The following is a 12,919-nucleotide window of genomic DNA, read 5'->3' as shown; positions in this document are numbered from 1 at the left end:
CTGATGACCCTGCAGCTGACCCATGGGCACCGGAGGAGGTGAGACCGACAGTGATGCCTAACAGGTGTTACATTTACCTTACATTTCATTTTTTTCTCATGCTAAGTTAGTATGTGAAAGACCAGAGAAGGCTTGCTGGTGCATAATCTTTATCGGCTTTAAGGTAAGGCAACTAAATGCATTTGTCTGCAGAGACTTTTTAAAAAGTTCAAGATTTAATTTGACACAAAGCTTTAAAAAGGCAGCACTCATGACAAAAAAAAGATGCAGATAAACAGCCAGATATGTCGGCATTGTCACATTTCCTTGTTATGATGTCGATAATAAATAACAGTTAACATAACATTTAGAAATGTCGAGACATTTAAAAGCAATTTATTTAGACATTCCCCTTTTGTTAACATAAATGGGACAGAAGAGGAATTATAACATTAAGCAATTAATTAAACAAAGCATGACATTATCAGTTTTAATCAAGCGGCAACCTCTGCTCTCTCTTGTGAAGGCAACAAGGAAAGTAACTAAAACTGTAATTCATCGACTGGCCGCTAGAGGCTGGCTCCAATCCCATAGACTCCCCATGTAACAGTAAAGGGGTCATATGATGAGATTAAAATTTTTCCTTTCTCTTTGGAGTGTTACAAGCTCTTGATGCATAAAGAAGATCTGTAAAGTTGCAAAGACTAAAGTCTCAAATCCAAAGAGATATTAAGACTCGTCCACACCCCCCTAAAACGTCTCATTCTAACACGCCCCCACATCTCTACCTCACTATGTGGGAAGATTTGCATAACGTCACCCAGATGTTAACGCAAAGAAAAAAGGAGTACCATTTATTCGCATTGTTGTATTGTTGTTGCCTCTGCTGCCATGACGTATTCATGAAAACTGTGAGGGGGTGAATGTTTTTTATAATTCATCCATTTAAATGATGTTAAGTCTTAAAGTTTTGCATAATTAAGGGTGTGACCACTTGAGTGACAGGTGGATTGCTGCTGCTGACACTGCCGTCGAGCTAGGTGGGTGTGGCTTTAGCAACCAGCTCCCACCTTTCTGCTAATTTTCGATGATCCGGGAGTGACTTGCGGTGATGCGCTGCCAAGATAGCATGCTCTGCACAGTTTGAGCTTCAAAAATGCTCTTCAGAAAACTACGGGTGACGACACAGACACTACGTCCATGTTTTTATACAGTCTATGGTTTTAATTTAGGTGCAATTCACTGTAGTAACAGATGACAAAGTTCGTGGCGGGACTATGTCTTCTTCATCCAATGGCAGAACATGGAGCTATTATATAGGCTACAGTATATGGTGTACTATTTAATTAGGACATCATTACAAAAGGTTGTCCTTTCAAATATACACGGATACAGAGGGCGATTTCGGACACAGAATTATCTCGCTCGTTTTCATTTACTCATTTAAGTGAACTATGTTAATGGAATTATGTAGGAAATTGCAAATAAGGGAATTAAGGAGTGATTGTGGATGAAGCCTTTGTTCTTCGCATTTCTTTGGTGGCACTAGTGGTGCAGAAATGTAATACTTGCACTTAATGATGAATGATAAATGATTAGGAACACTTTAAAGCTTCCATTAAATTGAATATTATCGGGTATAAGTTCCCTATACTCTTCAAACAGAAGACAAGTGACACTCAACCTCAATAGTTGCAGTAATTTATTTGAAACCTTTCTTGACTGATTCGTTCGCATTATCCAATTAAGCTCATACATGGCTTTCAAATTCCAATCTTTCTCACTCTTTGCATTTATGGTCTACTGACATTACTTCCTGTGATTTTATTTTCCCCCCATTCTCTCCAGAGAGCTTGATGAGAACAAACGGTGGGATAGAAAATGACAGCCAATTATTCCTCTTGTCAACCGGTTTGTTTCCTTTATCTGATGTTGTTGTACCACACTTAGGGTTGAGCGTTGCCAGTGATTTCCAGCTAATGTCTGATTAAGATGGATGTGAGCTTTTTGTGCTGGTATCAAGGGAAGTGAACTGGTGTGATGATGGATGCTGCGTGTGCCAAGTGGGATGAGCTGGAAACTGGGACTCTGTTTGCTTAGGCCCAACATGATTCAGTAATGGATCTCTAATCTTGTTGAGAGAGGAGAGCTGTGGGGAAAAAGAGGCAGAGAGGAAAACAATAAGCAAGGACCTTCGTCATGCTCTGCTGCTGCCTAGAAATCCTTGATTACTGTTGATTACTCACCACAGCTGGAATAGAAAGTGAAAAGTATGTAGACAGTGGCTCGACTTACATTAATGGGTCTCTGCATGAGCTAATGACTAGATTGATATCTCAGACCTCATTTTTAAGGAACTGCTGCTCTAAGGCTGCACAGATTAAAGAAAACACTTCCTATATATATGCCCATCACAGTTCAGATGTCCTCGTCAAAGCTTAAAAGTGTTCTTTGAATTGGAAATGCCAGTTTTATTCAAACATAGTGGCATTTTTTTTAGTCTGAACACATTAACTTTGTATTCCAGTCTCTGAGCCGTGACAATGCAGAGAATGCGTGTTATCTGAGCGGTTTAATGTCAACCTGTATGGGGGGAGTAGCTGACCTTGCAGTCATTCAACAAAGCAGAAGTGAAGGTGAATGACAGGCTGCTTAGAGCGGTGTACGAGGTGAAGATATTCCCTCCTTATTCCCAGCAGCCTCACATCTGTGTGGAGGCTGATAATAGGCCGGGAAGAGGAACACCTGTTCACATGACTCATGTGTGAGAGCTAGAGGAAGGAGCAAGGTTTGGTCCAATGTCATCATTGAGAACTGCTGAAAATGCATAACCAGGGTCAGATCCTTCAGAATATATACAATTTAGTGTCTGCACATATAATGTAGTATCAGTACATTGTCCAGGGCTAGATCAGTGATATGATTCTCATTTTTGGTGTTCAGATTTACTAATTAATGAAACAATATTTGTAAACTAAAATGTATTTTGATATTTTATGTGTGGCATAAAGTAAAAAAAAGTGTATAGATTCCTAATATTCTTAAAAATAAAATTTAGTGAAGGTTATTTATTTCAATTTATATATTTTGTTAACTAAAAAAGGTAACATTTTACAACAATGTTGTCCTGCAGAGTATTATTTTAGTATAACTGAGATTTTAGTTTTATCATAGTTTTGAATAATATTTTGAATACGTTTTTTATTTTTTTATTTTAGTGCATCAAGTTAATCAAATTTAACTGAGACATGCTGAAATGTTAAATAAAAAGTCTTTCTGTATTTTATTTAGCATATTTAAGTCAGAATTTATTTTATTTAATATAATTTAATTTTAGCTACAGTTTGAGTTTTGGTAAATTATAATGAACCTGATATTATGTGTCGATTATTTCTATCTACAGTACATTTTAATGCCTTTGTATTGCATGTTTAATGAAGTTTAATAGAAGTTTAATGAGAATACAGTGCACTTTACGGAACAATGAATGTGTAAAATGATCATTGTAACATTCAAATGTAGGCAATAAGCATAAGTTACATATCCTCTTTAAAAGTTCAAAAGTTTAAAAGAGGCTTTTTTACATTTTTCAAACCAGGACATTTTCAATGAAGTGAACCACATATTCCTTATGCTGTGGCCTTTCTCATTTCTTCTTGTTCATCCTCTAACATTGTTTTGCTGCAAAAGCAGAACGGAAATTAAACTTATGTCTTTGCAAGAGCTATGGGATGTTGCTCTAATATAGTGTGCATGTTGAGAGACCACGTGCTGAATGTAAATATATATATGTTGAATATGTATGTTGTCCTATCCTGCTGACACCTGGAAGAAAGCAGCTGCTCTGGCCTCAGAGTCATACACTTATGATTTACAAAACATGTCTGCGAAACCTTGCGCTGTACAGCTGGGGGAAAAACCAACATGTGGTGAACAGCTGACTCACCAAAATTACTACCCAATGAAAGGTTTTGAAATTACAGATTTTAAATATTGTCCTCCATTTGGCTATAATGTTTTAAGGGTTAAAATGGATTCAAAACAATGATAAGCACATAAATATTTTAAAAAAATTTTTGTTTTATATAAAACAAGAATTGCTCTTACTTTAAATGTTAATAATGATAATAATTAGTTATCAAAAACTATCAAATTAAATTCTTATTTTATGTTCCACAAAAATACATGAGTAAATAATGACACATTTCATTCTTGGCTGAACTAACCCTTTAAGGATTGAATCTGTAATGCCAGAATGAAGCAGTTCCGCTTATAAAGTATTGAGCAGTAGACCACAGCAACTGCAGAGAAGCACCTGCATGTCATGCTTTGATGTCCTTTGATAATAATAGTTCCCTGAAATGGCATTTTAAATGAGTCAAAAAGCTAGATTTTTTATTTAGCTTTTTTTTCTCTCCAAAGTCAGAAATGGTTGAGGATAATGTCATTGAAAAGTCAGTATATCAAGAAGAAGTAAATGCATTTAAAAGATTCCATTATTGTGGCCTTAAACTGTTTACTGACTATCTACATGCATTCATAAATATAAATTAGAGTTTTGCTCTAAGTGGTAATCCCAGACTGGCCAAACGCATTCAAGCGGGTCAAACGTGTCACACTCATGTTAGATAAGGCTTGGCATATACTTCTAGTGCCTGTAGAGTTTTGTGTATATCTGAGTGTGTGAGTTCATGACTTAATGCTGATAAGCATTAAAGATAACTAAACCCTGTACACCTCAATATACAGTGCTACGATCACTAAAACAGTACATTATGGTCACATTAGGTCACTCTTTAAATAGCTGAACAGGGTGATCTCAACTTGTAATACTAAAAATAACCACCAGACAGAGCAGTTGTCTTTGCAAAGACAGACGGCGAGGTTTTTTTTTTTTTGTATAAACCATGGAAACTTGTATGAATTATGATTTTTGTTAAAATAATTGTGTCTCATTGAGTCTTTATTGTTTGAGACTCAACAAGTTCGCTCTCAGAGTGAATACATCAAATCATGTAGAAAATAAAAGTCAAGACAGGAAAAACAGTGTAACAAGTATTTGGTGCGCTAATTGCTCCCAAAAATACTTTAGGATGTGGGTGTGCAGTCTCCTTAGTAACAGTGTGCACACATTCTAGATGAGGACCTGAGATCCATACTAGGAAAACAGGGAAAGAAAGTAGGTGCGACTGCAAGGCCTTTTCAGATAGCACAGTGTAGCTATTGTATGACAATTCAAATTTATTTATAAATTCTATCAGAGACACAAGACATATATTATGAAAAATATTGTCATTCTTTTAAAAAAAAATTTAACATTCAGGTTAAAACATTCAATGATTTATGATTTTACATTCAATATATTTTCATAACATCAGTAGACTCAGCTATTCTAATCCGTCTCAAAGTTGTAGTTATATGGCAGATTCTGTATTCTTCAAACTATAATCTTAGAAGAAGCTGCTTTGTGAATCTTGTTTTTCACCCCACTGTTGATAGTTTTTAGCTCGAATGTGATAAAGAACAATATTTGAGCCTTATTGATGGAATTTTGGAGCTTTGTATGACAAAAAATGTTGCGAAACTGATTTATGACTGCGTTTTATTAGCCCATAGCATTTTGAATGAATGTTCAGCAGCTATTGGATCTTCTCTGAATGGTTAACAACAACAACAACAACAACAAAAAACCCACCAGACTGTGCTCAGTGGGGCAGAAAAGCATGGGCTGTTTCAAATAGTTTCTGTTTTTGTGTGTGTGTGTGTGTCAGGTCTCAAGAAAATATACCATAATCAATGTAAATATGCATTGATTTTGTTCTGCTACATGGAACACCAATAAGTAATAACAGAAAGAGCCAACCATGCAGTGCAATCATTAATGAAGGATTTTAACGAGTGAGTGGATGAAATATATTGTCATCAGTAATATTAGTTTTTATAATATTAATTTTTTTTTCATTTAAAGAATGGGTGTTTTTTTTTTTTTTTTAGTGATTTCAGGAGTGTTCATGAGGGTCTTTTTCTCCATGCTGCAAAACGTTCGTTTCTGGGTAGGGACGAGCTGAGACTGTCTGATCTATCACCTGTACAGTAGTCTCTCTCTTGTAGTTGGCATCTTCAAGGTAAGCCTGCGTCTTTTAATGTTGCTGTACAAAAACTGATTATACCAGATCAATCCAAGCAGAATGTAAAACTTTAAAGTGTTGGTGCTGGTTCAGGATGTTTTTAGAAGCAGATGCCAAAATTGACTGGTTCTGTTCAGACCTTCCCCCGAAACTTATTCATTATATGTGACCTTGGACCATTTGGTGATGCTAATGGGACCAAAAAAAGAGATGGACTTAAGAGAAAGAAAAACTTGGTTTTAGTTGAAATATGTAAAACTCCCACTGACTCTAGAATTCATAAAACAGTACATCAGGAACAGATTTTCTTGTGTATAATTCAGTGTGCAAATGCCTCTTTAATTTACACTAGCACCCTGGAATAATTTTGGCTTGCTGTGCTGTTCATAAATTTTGAGTCACGAATATATTACAGATAAGTTTGTGCTGGCCACAGGATATAAATCTAACATTTTTAATGAGCAATTACCTTCTGTAATGGGTTGTTTTATGGTTAGTTCCCAAAAGTACTGGCATTAATTTAAATCAATAGCTCATCTGTGGGACTAACACATTCCTTGCCGTTTCATTGACAGGTATGCTAATATCAGCCCAACAACCATTAAACTAAGTTTGCAAATTCACTTAGCATTTAAAGTCGCTGCTGTGTAAAAACGTCTAGTTTCCTAATAAAGCAGAATAAAGGTAAAACAAGGTCAGCTGGCAAAGCCATACAGTGTTTTTTTTTTTTTCTAGCATCAGCACTATTGTAAGTCTTAAAAGTTAGTGGAAAACAGAACCACAAATACAATATCAGCCGGTTTTAATCTATAGTCATTTAAGGACACTTGGTTTTTAAATTTCGAATTTACTTTTTTTTGTTAAAAAAAGTGGTACATTAACATTCATATACACACGTATTGATATTTTGTACGTGTATGCAGTTATTAAACCTGTATTATTTTATTGCTTCAAATAACTCTTGTTTGGTCTTAGAATTTTTTACATTTTGTAGCATCTGACTGGTTGAAATTATCTTGCTTTTTGCTTTCTGTGCAGATAGACTGGTTATTTGTCACTGGACCTTTTGTTTTTGTTTTATGATGTAATATTTCTCAACTTTATACAAACAAGATCTCTTCGTCCTATAAATTGTTGATTAAGTTAAAAACATGAGCAGCAAGATTTGTTTTCCAATGACTTATAAGTGTGGGCGGGGCTACCTCATGTGACATTGCATTAATATTACTAGAAATTGCATGTCTAGGACATGTTTTAAATTTGTCCTATTTTGGATCGTCACTCTTTTTATTGCTTTTGATTCACCAAAGTGTTCAATATTCCCCAGTGGCAAAAAAGGTGCTGTAACGGCACAGCAAGTTGGTTATGGTAGATATTTCACAGCAGGAGTCTTCTACATAACACATGGTGAAAAATCTATTAGTGGGGCTGGTTTTATGGGGGGTCTCCTGTGCGTGCTTGTATCCTTACTATTCATTACTGCTTTGGTAGCATGGAACACATGATTATTTGAGCCCCCCCACCCCTTCACTCAAAGTGCACACCACACTCTTGCCCACTGTGCACTTAATTAGTAGATTAGACACTGTTGATTATATAACTGTCCAATCTGAAAGTGCAATGTCACATGTCTCTGTGCTTGTGTACCATTGAGCGAACCCAGCCATTTGGGGGGAGAGATCAAGGATCATCATCTGCTTTTCTTTCCACTAGCTCACACTTGCAGATACTTCAACCATAGAAAACTTCAGTGGAATTGAGTTTGTCACACTGCTCCAGTTTCCTCCCCAAAATCCTTGAGTGTTCATAAAGATTATATTCAATACCAAAAGACTGATGAATGGCTCTGCGAAGTTGATTTAAGCGTTGGGTTTTAGCCGAATGGCTCAGAGCATTCATGATTCATCCATTTGGACAGTCTCTGGGTGTGCTCAGGTGTCAGTGAGCATGTGTGGCATGTCACCAAGCTCATCTGGAGAGAGTCGGAGCAGATAGTGACTCGAACTGTAGGGCTGCACAACTGAGCAAATTTATTTGTGAATTATGCATATAAGAGGAAATGTGCCACTTTTTTATCCCAGTCAGCCAGCTGTGCAGAAACTGAGAAAAAACATCCGATAATGCAATTTTGTATTCCAACTTGGAATGGCTATACAATTTCCAATGCCTCTCTTTATATCTCACTGCTTTGCCTCCACCCGCCCCACTTCATTTCAGCAAACTTACTGATGTGGATGTTATAGTAATGGAATTTCCTAAATCACCCAGCAGCTGTAAAAGAAGAAGAACAACAACAAAAATAATAATGTTGAACACAAGCCATGCTGGGCATCAGGATATTTCACACAGCAACAGACTGGAACCGTATAGGTTATTCTCTTTAGCCAAGGAATTTTTTTTTTTTTTTGGCATAAGAGATGGGAAAGTTGGATAACTAGCCCTAGTTAATGTGTTGGTTTAAGGTAATGTTAAGTTGGATGTGTAGAGCATTTGTGATGCAGAAATGATAAAAGCTTTAAGGCCTGTTCACACCAAGGATGATAACCAGAACAGTAATGATACAGAGGGACAATATTGTTGGAATCACTTTCAGAATTATCTTTTCCAGCCGATGAATGATGAAATCACTGACAGCCAATCAGAATCCACCAAGAGCTTGTGCATCTAAAGTGGCAGACGACAAAATGGCACTGCATGGATATTATAAAGAGAGCAATATCCTGTGTTGGTTTGGATTATATATGTGTTATTGTTCTTGTTGTGAATGAGCTTTAGACTTTTATAATATATGCACAATATATACAAAATAAATACACCATTAAATAACAATCGTATGGTCCGTTACTGTGTAATATATATTTATTGGATCATCCAATATGATGATGGCAGGTAAATTTAAAAAAAACTTTTGCACTATTAAATAAAATCTGATTTTTAATGTATCATGGGTGTATATATATATATATATATATATATATATATATATGTGTGTGTGTGTGTGTGTGTGTGTGTACCATTCTTTGCTAAGCTCACCCTAATATGACCAAAAAAGCATATTGTTTAGCACAGACACTTACTGTAGCTTGAAATAATTTTCTTGTTTTCAGCTTTCTCCAGAGGACAAACATCAGTTCCACCAATAAAACCTCTCCGTTAGTGTGAAACAACCTATAGCCAACTGAATTAAATTCTCTGTTGTTTCATTTCTGTTCCACAAGTCCAAAATTAGGTGAGATTTCTCTGTCAGGGTTCGGGGCTAATCACCTACCTTTTGAGGTTGTGAATGTGTGTTTGGATGGTTTGACAGCTCACTGCATCTGCCTGTTTGATTTGAGTTTTCCCTGCCCTCCTTGTTTCTCCGTTGTTAACCTCAATTGTTCGCCACCTGTTCTCAATGTTCTTCTAATTTCTTCCCTTTATAATTCCCTGTGTTTCTCTGTCCATTGCCAGACTGTTGTAACTCATACCAATAGCTTGAGCTGGTCTGTGTACTCACCTTGTCTTGTCTTGTCTTCAGGCTCTTGTGTCTTTTGCTGTTTTGCTCTGCCTCTTGTTCTCACGAATGCAGAACTCCAAGAAGATTCCAGCGCTCATGTCTCTGGTATTCGGCTGTCAAACGAGCTAAACTGTGGAACGATACTCATCTGCCTTGTCTTATCTGCTTTCAATATAGCTCAGTGTAACCCGCAACTGAATCCAGCCCGTTTCTCCTGACAGAACAGTCTGGCCAATTATGGATTCAGTGGGATCTGATCCACTTCGCTCGGCTCTCATACAGCAGGGAGTTTGATTGGGTCAGCATGCCATCCAGCTCAACACCATTGTGCAGGATGTGGACGCTCTTAGTGCACGAGTCTTCGAACTCCTCACACGGTTGGATAGCCTTCAGCAAAAGGTGACGATGTTGTCAAGTGTCCAGAGGTCACTCCTGTCATGTCCACAGATGTTGTCAAGTGTCCAGAGGTCACTCCTGTCATGTCCACAGATGTTGTCAAGTGTCCAGATGTTGTCAAGTGTCCAGAGATCACTCCTGTCATGTCCACAGATGTTGTCAAGTGTCCAGATATTCCTCCTGTCATGTCCACAGATGTTGTCAAGTGTCCAGATATCACTCCTGTCATGTCCACAGATGTTGTCAAGTGTCCAGAGATCACTCCTGTCATGTCCACAGATGTTGTCAAGTGTCCAGAGATCACCCCTGTCATGTCCACAGATGTTGTCAAGTGTCCAGAGATCTCTCCTGTCATGTCCACAGATGTTGTCAAGTGCCCAGAGATCACTCCTGTCATGTCCACAGATGTTGTCAAGTGTCCAGAGATATCTCCTGTCATGTCCACAGATGTTGTCAAGTGTCCAGAAGATGCCAAGTGTCCAGAGATCACTCCTGTCATGTCCACAGATGTTGTCAAGTGTCCAGAGATCACTCCTGTCATGTCCACAGATGTTGTCAAGTGTCCAGAGATCACTCCTGTCATGTCCACAGATGTTGTCAAGTGTCCAGAGATCACCCCTTCAGAGGTTGCCCCTACCTACTTTGTCTGTTTGGCCATAGAGATTGTTCCTGTCTTGTCAAGTTCTCAAGTGTTGTTCCTGCCGGTCACATCTGGGCCATGTAAAGTGTTCCTGCCTGTCCTGTCAGACCTACAGAGGTCATTCCTGCCAGTTGGGTCAAGGCCGTAGACGGTGTTCCTGCCTGTCAAGTTATGGTCATTTAAAATGTTCCTGTCGGTCCGATTATGTCCTGAGGTCGTCTTTGCCAGTTGGGTCATGGCCGTGGAGATGTGTTCCTGTTTGCCTTGTCAAGCCCGCGGAGGTTGCTCCTGCTAGAAGTTGCGACCACGAGATCATACCAGACCAGCTGTCTACTGCTTCTGACGAGTCCCTCGGAGGATGCTCCTGCTAGTTGTCAGCCATCTGAAGGGGCTATCCTGTCTGTTTTGTCCTGTCCTTAAAGGTTGTTTCTGTTTGTCTTGTCAAACCCATGGTGGCGGGCCCCTCTCTGGAGCGTCGGGTGACCCTCCTGGGAGAGGGGGTACTGTCAGGGTTTGGGGCTAATCACCTGCCTTTTGGGGTTGTGAATGTGTGTTTGGATGGTTTGACAGCTCACTGCGTCTGCCTGTTTGATTTGAGTTTTCCCCGCCCTCCTTGTTTCTCCGTTGTTAACCTTAATTGTTCGCCACCCCTATCTCAATGTTCTTCTAATTTCTTCCCTTTATAATTCCCTGTGTTTCTCTGTCCATTGCCAGACTGTTGTAACTCTTACCAATAGCTTGAGCTGGTCTGTGTACTCACCTTGTCTTGTCTTCAGGCTCCAGTGTCTTTTGCTGTTTTGCTCTGCCTCTTGTTCTCACGAATGCAGTACTCCAAGAAGATTCCGGCGCTCATGTCTCTGGTATTCGGCTGTCGAACGAGCTAAACTGTGGAACGATACTCATCTGCCTTGTCTTATCTGCTTTCAATAAAGATCAGTGTAACCCACAACTGAATCCAGCCCGTTTCTCCTGACATTCTCAAGAGAATGACAGTTGATGATATCTTGCAATACAGTAATAGCACTTTGTGTTTGGGTGTTTTGTTGGTCCTGAAAATAGAAGTTGATTGTTTCGCAGACCTTTCACTGACACCGCAGCTTCACATTCCATGTTTGTGTGTTATTAATCACAAATAATGTCATTATCAGTGTTACTGTTATTATTGTGATGCTTGTTTTTCTACTTTCAATTGTTATACGTCCTTGAACACAAGAGTTAATCGGTCTGTCAATCATGTTCCAGCATTAATGAAATGATGACCTAATTTTTTTTTTATATGTTAGCTTGCAGAGTTGATGTTCACTGACTTTTTAATGCAAAAACAAACCTTTGAAGACAGGCATGTTAGTTAAGGTTAAAGAATCCCATATCTTGTGCAGACTAAATAGCACATCTAAATCAGTTGTTTATGTTTTATTATCCCTGCGGGATTCATGATTCTTAAGTTAACATCTCAACTCATTTTTACTTTGGAAAATAACAAGCTCTGATTCCAGACATTTTTGTGTTTCTTGCAGTGCACAGCATACATAATTTCACTGAGACCTTGCTGTAAAACACACGTGCTTGCTAAAAATTCTTTGAGGCAGTTGAACCCTTAAAAAAAAATTAAAAAGTAAAAATGAAGAGGTTTGAATTAAACTTGTCGAAAGAGGTTTGACTGTGCAGACAGATATAAATTTACAGCCTGAAGTTACAAGTTACCATTTATCTAGACAACAAATTGTGTACCTGTCTGACACACAATCATCTCTCCACAGCTTGATTTGTTAAACTTGATAATCTTTTCCGCATGTTCTCATAAAATAATTGTTCTACTTGGGATGTTCTTCTAAATTGGATGACAGCTTCCCCACCGGGTGGGCATGATGAACTCTTGCCAATAGGGAGCAAACTAAGCAAGCAGAAAATGTCATTACAGCTCGATTCGAAAGGCCTCATCTGTCTCTCTGTCAGCAGGCTTAGCTGTTTCTTCCACAGACCCTTCAAATACCTGTAACAAAAGTAAAAATAATTTTTAATTTGTCTTTAAATTCCCAAATGGTGTTTGAAGGTTTGGGAGGCACACTGGTTTGATTTTGTTAGACTTAATGTTTATTACGAATCATTGACAATTTTCTTGCTGAATTTTGAGGGTTTTTTTTATAATTATAAGTGTTGTAATTAAACTATAAGCCTATTTAATTGATTTTCCATCTTAAAACTATTGTGCTGAAATGTAATGCACTCTGAAAATCTTGTAAACAGAACAAACTATAGGTCTGCCCAAAGGTTTTGTTG

Source organism: Carassius carassius, chromosome 49 (genome assembly GCF_963082965.1).
Source record: "Carassius carassius chromosome 49, fCarCar2.1, whole genome shotgun sequence".
Classification (NCBI taxonomy): Eukaryota; Metazoa; Chordata; class Actinopteri; order Cypriniformes; family Cyprinidae; genus Carassius; species Carassius carassius.
This window is presented reverse-complemented; position numbering follows the sequence as displayed.